We start from the raw sequence: 8647 nt of genomic DNA, 5'->3' as shown, positions 1-8647 counted from the left end.
GGCGGGTAAGAGTAAATAGCGCGTTTGCGAATCATTTAAACGTAGATGTAAACATTCGTCTGGCACCTGCCGAACGCATTGTTGTTTCGTGGCTTCGACGCGCACGGAATCGCGATGGCGTCACGCGCAAAGCGTTACGTCATCAGGTGGCCGCGGAATGAAGCGGAAGAAATGGGGAGTTTCTTCCGCGGTTTCCAAAGGGTTTTCCTCGATCAACAGGTGCTCGTCGAGACGCGCGTGTTTTATGGTTGTGCGGCCGTTTTCATCGCCGTGTACCTCTCCACTACGGAAATGAGTCGTTTAAGTCACGATTTTCGAAGCACTTAACTAATCTCCTCCGAAACTTATACAACACGCTATTAACCGTGAGTTTTTATTCGTGTTTTTGATACGATCTCTTTTGGTCTATTGGTGGTTTGAACGGTGGTCTATTGGTTTTAATTAGGGATGGGTTGCTTACGAGGAAATAAATTTAGAAGATACGGAAGTAAGTTATTTTTGATTTTGTATTATATTATAATACATAATATGATGATTATGAATTTGGTGGATTAAGATTTAAGGTTAAAAGTTGGTATCACTATAGATTCGAAAATTTGGATTGCTTTTGAAGAGTTGTAAATTTATTGTATAATATTTTAGCTTTAAAAAGAAGATTATAGAATGAGAGTAAATTTATGTTTAGTAATTTATCTTCTAATTGAAGATCTTAGAACAACAGTAAATTTATGTTTAATATTTTATCTTCTTATTGAAGATCTTAGAATAACAGTAAATTTATGTTTAATATTTTATCTTCTTATTGAAGATCTAAGAAGGAGAATAAATTTATGTTTAATATTTTATCTTCTTATTGAAGATCTTAGAATAACAGTAAATTTATGTTTAATATTATGTAGTGAAGCTCTTAAAGGGACAGTAAATTTATGTAAAATATTTTATCTTCAATAGTGAAGCTCTTAAAGGGACAGTAAATTTATGTAAAATATTTTATCTTCAATAGTGAAGATCTTAAAGGGACAGTAAATTTATGCACGAATGTTTAACTTCAATAGTGACGATATTAAAGGGACAGTAAATTTATTTATGATATATTAGCTTCAAAAGTGACGATATTAAAGGGACAGTAAATTTATTTATGAAAGATTAGCTTCAAAAGTCAACATTTTTAAGTAACAGTAAACTCTGTTCGAAAGTTTAAGGTTTCAAAAATCAATAAATTTATATACTAAATATTTGTTCGAGGGGTAAGACACTCTGCGAACTCGGTGTACACTGCCATACCTTTGACAGTGCTAAATGGAACTCGCGAACTCTTGAAAATATGTACCTTTAACAGTGCTAAATGCACGAACTCTGTGTACAGATTATCTGAGACTGTCTTACCCCTCGTATTTGTTTCAATGTTGAAAATTTTAAAACGGCAATAATGTTTTAAAATGAATATTAGCTTCAAAGTTGATGCTCTTAAAGAGATAAAGCAAATTTGTTTTAAACGTAGCTATAACAATAACTGAAGAACCTATTAAATTATACTTAAGAAGTTGTTTAATATATTTGCAGTACCCTAGAATGCCATAAATTAATTAGGTACCATGAATCATATTTCATGACGACTTTTATTTGGTTATTTTCAATCGAGGTCGTTCGTTGTTTCAATGAGGGTGAAATGACGCGACACTAAATTCCATTTTGCAAGTGCTCTGTAGACATACGGGTTGACATAAAGGCCGTATCTTAATTGGTGTCAACTGAAGATGAGGGTTAGTTGCGCGTCTTTGTTCTTACTGCCAATTATGACTGTCGACATTTAATGAAATATTTGGCCGAAAATTAATTTTATTTAGTCTCCGAACATTTCATTTGGTTGAATGGGGTTGCGTTCTTCATTTGACAATAAAATGTTTTTATACGTAGTTTGCAAATTAAGTTTGTGAATTCTGGTCTTATAATTCCATCTTGTATCCTATATTTTTAGCATATTATGTCAAATTCCAATTGATAAAATTTAAAAAGATTTTCGCAGCCACAAGAAATATATTTAATTTGAAATTTTCTTTCGAAATGCAATGACCCCCGAGGGGCAGATCACTTGGTTACAGGGTGTCCTAATAATCATGATTAAAAATTTAATCGTGATTTAATCATTTTTAATCTTTGTACAGCCAAAGCTACAGTTTTAATTTTAAGCTAATCTAATCATGATTAAGATGTCCTAATAATAATCATTGGAGTGAACTGCCCCTCGATGACCCCCGTTAAAATTGAAATCACAAAGCAGATTGCATTTTTTTTTAATTTTCTTTTCTGATCTGTCTTACATTGTTCTGATTATTTTTAAATACACGCTATAAAAATGTATATTTTTATAATTTAATCCTATAACTATCCTTAAAATTGGAAATTTAATCCTATAACTATCCTTTAAATTGGCAATTTAATCCTATAACTCTCCTTTAAATTGGTAATTTAATCCTATAGTTATCCTTTAAATTTGTAATTTAATCCTATAAGTAATTTTCTTCCTATAATTTTTAAATTTCTATCTTATAATTATACTATAATTTTTTAATTTTTATCCTATAATAATCCTTTATTTTTTTATTTTTATCCTATAATAATCCATTATTCTTAATTTCTATCCTATAATAATCCTTTATTTTTTATTTTATCCTATAATAATCCTTTATTTTTATATTTTGTCCTATAATAATCCTTTATTTTTTATATTTTATCCTATAATAATCCTTAATTTTTTATATTTTATCCTATAATAATCCTTTATTTTTTATTTTATCCTATAATAATCCTTTATTTTTTATATTTTATCCTATAATAATCCTTTATTTTTTTGAGCACTAATGGCTGGGTTCATAGCGCCACTTCGGAAAAAACTGACCCCGCAACGCCACCTAGACTCATTTAGTATTTTACATAATATTTTTCGATTTTATTTGGAAAATAATTTTGAACCCAAAGAACAACCTTAAATATTAATATTTCACCGTATTTTGCTATTTCAATAATCATTTCCGGTGTTGTAAAATGGGCGTATTTTCGAGAAGGGTTTTGGATTTTAAACCCCCTCCCCCGAAATGGACCGATGCCACCCCATCCGAGATAAAACAAACGATCAAATTAAAACGAAAATTAACATAAATTTCAAGAAAATGTGGGCCACTTTTTAAAAAAACATCTTGGGCACCTTTGGATATTGTATTTCTTTACTCTAGCGTACCCTCAGCGCCGCTGAGTGCAGTCTGAATGCACCAGAAAGGGTGGAAGACCTCGTAACCATGACGTTCTTATATGCCTGCAGGGTTCAATAACTCTGTTTTATACTTTATTTTGTCTGCATTTCTGACAAATATTCGACAATATTTTTTTATTTCAATTTCCGTATAAAGGTAAACTTGAGAAATGCGCTCGATAGAAATGGCCTTGTATTTCCGTCCAAGGGAAAATTTCTTTTTTATTACCAAAATTGTATGAATAACCTTAAACGAAATTGTTTCAATTTACATGATTTATACGTTTACTCAAGCGAAAAGTCGTAATTGTATACATTAATGGATTATTGGTTTTAAAATAAATGCCGAAAAAAATTATTATTTACATAAAAGCAGATACAATATTGGGAGAAATCAACTCACTTTTAAACTAAAATGTAAAGAAAAATTAATATAAAAATAATTTTTTTTAATATTTTAATGAATTAGAATAATAATAATAATAATCAGCTAGTCTAATACCCAAGGCACCAGCTTAGGCCTAAGTCATCGAGCGACTTTTAAAGCCATTTTGGTGGCCGGGTTACAATGCGTAATAAATAATTGCACTGTTCAACAGTAATCTATTCCTAAGTAAATGTAATATTGGAATAACAACCATTTTAGTTTTTATATATTATCATTTTACTAACACGAATATGTTTCAAATGAGTTAAAAACGACCAAAAGATATTGACTCCAAAATCCGAGCCAAAGTATCCGAAATAGAAAACTAATAGGCCTTTCTATAAAGTAACATTGGCCTTCTTGTTTAGATGTATCGGGCGCGTCACTCGTGACGCAGAAGTGACGTTTCACTATGATAGCCAATAGACGCTAGCATAAACTCTATTTATGTCTTAATCAACTTGTTAAAAAGTTCCACGCGCGTCTGGATATTTTAGCGTAAATGGGCTCGAGCAATTTCGCGCGTGCTCCCTGAAATAAAAAAAATGCGCGAGCCTTTTACGCTGTAATATTAAAGAGCGCGTGGAACATTTTAACAAGTTGAACAAGACACTAATTAAAATTGGACGAGTCACCCTTTTTTTAAGGATCTAACCTTCAAAACTGAACTGAACTCTTACGTCTCTCGTGACAGAAGCGTTCGGCAAGCGTAATGACTTAATATAAAGGCTTATTAGAATTTTTTTAATTATTCCAACCAAGAAAACACGAACCTTGAATTTGTACCAAAATCAGCTTTTAGTCAAATTTTAAAGTGTCAAATTCTAGCGTATATATATATATATTCTCTTTCAATGGCGATTAAAACCAGACTAAATAGACGCTCTTTAAGAGGGTCTCTTTGAGATTGAAACCTGTTAAAAGGCGGTTGAGCTGTCAATGTTTACTTAAAAATTTCTCTAGAATCGAAACGTCTCATCTCGCGGCCGGGCGGACTATTTATTTAATTTTTATTGGCTGTTAGTTGTTCCTCTTTTTGACAAATGATGAAAAAGTGTGTTCCTCAGTCACTAAATTTATGGAACCGAAGAGAGCTCTTTGAATAACAAGTTGACTACTTCCCTTGTGCTCGCTGCGTTCCATCCAGGCGACTCTATTTTTCTTAAGGCTGACGTCGTAACCTTTAGTTTACACTAGGCTTTACGGATAGGGTACGTAGCTCGTACCTTTCTATTTGGCTTTGATGGAAGTGACGGGAGAAACGGTCTTTTCTCTGACGTTTCTTGGCTGGATTGAGACGTCATGGGAAGGGTGGCGGGTTTTCGAGAGGATGTATGAATTCAATTAATAGACAAAGGAGAACTTCTGTTTTCTAGCCATAGATTCGTTGGGGATATTATCCAAATTGTTCCTTTAACTAGAAATTTTAACGTTACCTGGAATTAATAGCTCGTGCGGAAGAACGATCTTCTAGCCTTTGATTCGTAGTAACTGGTAAGATTTATTTTTAGTATGTCGCGTAAGGCGTGTGCTTGGATTTATTGAGATACTTTTACAGTTCCCATGTGGTGCGAATTGGAAATGTGGCTAATTTTATAGTTGACAGTAGCCGATGCCTTACATCACATGTTTTATCATAAGTTTATTATTATATTCCATAAGTGTACCAGTTATTCGAAATAATTATGTGTAGACTTAGGGGTTTAACATTCGTAAAATTTCCCTACGTTCTATAGGGTTGCCATAGTATTTGCAAAACACTATTCGTGGAAATGTCAAGGATTTTGAATATGGGTCTAAAAGTTAGGGAAATGTCAGGGAATTTCAAAAATAAATCTAAAAATCAGGAAAATGTCAGGGAATTTCAAAAATAAATCTAAAAATCAGGAAAATGTCAGGGAATTTCAAAAATAAATCTTAAAATCAGTAAAATGTCAGGGAATTTCCAAAATACATCTAAAAATCAGGAAAATCTCAGGGAATTTCAAAAATAAGTCTAAAAATCAGGAAAATGTCAGTGAATTTAATTTCGGTTGCAAATAGGAAACCTTCACTAAAATACAGGTTTGACACAAAATAAGTCGGGGAAAATCTCCGGAGATGGACAAGGAAAACCTAGAAAAGTCAGGGAATTGGAATCTGAAAATTTATTTTAAAAATCCAGAAATTAACCGGAAAATCTCAAAATCGGGCTGAAAATCAGATTCAAAATCTTGAAATGTGCCTTAAAAACCAGAAATCACCCGAAAATGTTCAAAATCTGGTCCGACCCCTCGGTGCAGCGTGACGTAGAATTTCCGTTATATCTTAAAATTAAGCGCCTCTATTGCGAAAAATACGAAACTTAAAAACTAATTACTAAGCACTGATGTTACGCCTTGGCACTTCTCCCAACATCCATCCACTCACGAAACAAAGAACACGTATTATGCCTTATGACTGAGTCCGAAGTCCACCAAAGTGTGTGGTCATTCTAAAAATGTTTCTTGTTAAGATATTAATTGGTGGAATTCTGTAAATTGAGATGTAAGCGTGGCCATTTCAAAGAATTGGGCAATTATCTGATTTATTATCCGCTTCAGATAAATAGCCAGAAATGATTTCCTTCGTCAGATTTGGCAATGTTTCGACACGTGTTTCCGTTGGTTTTAGTTTGGCTTTGAAATGGAATCCTTTTTGAATAATTCATCCATTCATAACGAATAAAGGCCAGAATAATCATTCGAGTGTTATCTTGAATGATTTATGTCTATTCATTGCCTCCATTATGCGTTTTTCGGCTCTCACGATACACTCGATTTACTTTACAGTCGTGCCTTTCATTACCATTACTTCGATTGTTCGTATTTTGCCTTTACACGTATAACGAGGCTATGACGTCACCATATCTTATTAATTTTAAATTTAGTCATTTTGGTATTTTTTTTGTCCTTGTTCATCGTAACTTGATGCAGTTATTTTAGAAGTTATATAATTTATCAATCGTTATTGTGTATTAAGTAACAATTGGATATTCCTTGAAATTAGTAAGCTATTTTATCATTTTCATTTTGTGGGTTAACGTGTGATATAGTAACAATCGTCAAAGTGATTTAAACCAAAGTCATAAGTGTCAGTTTTAGACGTTATATAATTTATCAATCGTTTTTGTGTATTAAGTAACAATTGGATATTTCCAGAAGTTATTTTGTCATTTACATTTTGTGGGCAAATATTTTATTCATTCAACTATGATACCCTTATTCATTAATACCATAAGTCTATAACAGTGTTCCCGGGTGGTAAATACCACCTGACATTTATTGTGGCAAAAAGTGACATGGCAAATAATGATTTTTAGTGACAAATTGACATATAGTGGCAAATATTAGAAAAAGTAAAAATACTAATAAATGTTTCGTATGAAATACCATAGAAGCATTTTTAGGCTATTTTTGTAATTATCCTACGCGGGGTTGCCAAGAATTGGGCTATTTTTTATATTTATTTTATTTTATTCATTGCTAAAAGTTATAGTAAATTAAGTGTTCTAAGAGTACAATTTTTTTCCCTATTTGTCACTATATGCCATTATTTGTCAAATTTGCCATTATTTGTCACAATTTACCAGTGACATGGCGTATTTTCTAAAAAAGTGACATTTTAGGAATACTGGTCTATAATAACTTTCCATAAGTGTCTCAGCTAATCGAAATATTTACATGACACAGTCTTATGAAGACGGACTTAATGAGCGAGGGGCAGGTCACTATCATGATTATTAGGACACCCTCAAAAGATTAAATCCGATTAAATCATAATTAAAATGATTAAATCAAAGTTAAATAGCGATTGACGTGATTAAATTAAATCATTATTAGGAATCCTAATAATGATTAAATATTTAGGACACCCCAAGGCCTAGTGACCTGCCAGTCGTTAATGACTTAGTATGAAATTCCCCTAAAACTTGTGGTTATGTGGTTATGCTAGTTTAAAATATAACACGTGAAATTCAGACAATTGGCAGTAGGTAACCTAATTAAAAACTTACACGTTTAAAAAAAGAATGCAAAAATTTATAAATATTGGCCATGTATTTTTTGAGATAAAGTGGGTTCTGTATTTTGATTTGAAAATTATTCCAAAGGGTCGGGGAAAAGTCAGGGAATTTGAAAATGATTCCAAAGGTCGGGGAAAAGTCAGGGACTTTTTAAGTGATTCCAAAATGTCGGGGAAAAGTCAGGGAATTTGAAAATGATTCCAAAAGGTCGGGGAAAAGTCAGGGAATTTGAAAATGATTCCAAAAGGTCGGGGAAAAGTCAGGGAATTTGAAAATGATTCCAAAAGGTCGGGGAAAAGTCAGGGAATTTGAAAATGATTCCAAAAGGTCGGGGAAAAGTCAGGGAATTTGAAAATGATTCCAAAAGGTCGGGGAAAAGTCAGGGAATTTGAAAATGATTCCAAAAGGTCGGGGAAAAGTCAAGGAATTTGAAAATTATTCCAAAAGGTCGGGGAAAAGTCAAGGAATTTGAAAATGGTCAAAAAAAGTAAGGGAATTTTGAAATGACCCCAAAAAAATCGGGCAAATAAATATTTGAAAGATTCAAGATTTTTACCTCAAACCATTCATTTATTAGACAAAAATGGTCATGGAAAATTTGGCAATTTGTTCAGAGAAAACCTGGAAATGCCAGGCAATTTAATTCCGGAAATTTTGTAGGAACCCTCAAGGAGTGGTTCCGAGTTTTCACCCAATACCACAAGTTTATCCTACACGTTGGGGTAGCTTAACCCGTCTAATTCGAAATTCTTGACACTTTCGCCGACCGTCCTTGATATTCAATTTTGTTATTTTGAATATTACGTCGGATAATAATATTCACGGTTGTAATAAACAGCGAAAAGAAGGGCGCTTCGACGGCGTTGGTATGCGAGATTTTTTTTAAAGATAACATAACATATAACCCCCCCCCCCCCCTTCTTTCGAA

At 32.7% G+C, this 8647-nt stretch overlaps 1 protein-coding gene across 1 annotated transcript in view; it reads left to right on the top strand.

The window, feature by feature from the left end:
- Positions 1-220: 220 nt before the first annotated feature.
- The window catches only part of LOC149944216 (stAR-related lipid transfer protein 13-like), a 212771-nt gene continuing 204344 nt past the window's right edge, over positions 221-8647 (top strand). The window contains exons 1-2 of the mRNA XM_090174329.1: positions 221-365; positions 446-487. The gene's annotated coding sequence lies outside the window, so the exon portion shown is untranslated. The remainder of the gene's footprint in view (positions 366-445; positions 488-8647) is intronic.

Source organism: Leiobunum rupestre, chromosome 5, assembly GCF_980474605.1.
Source record: "Leiobunum rupestre chromosome 5, qqLeiRupe1.1.hap1, whole genome shotgun sequence".
Classification (NCBI taxonomy): Eukaryota; Metazoa; Arthropoda; class Arachnida; order Opiliones; family Sclerosomatidae; genus Leiobunum; species Leiobunum rupestre.
This window is presented reverse-complemented; position numbering and strand designations above follow the sequence as displayed.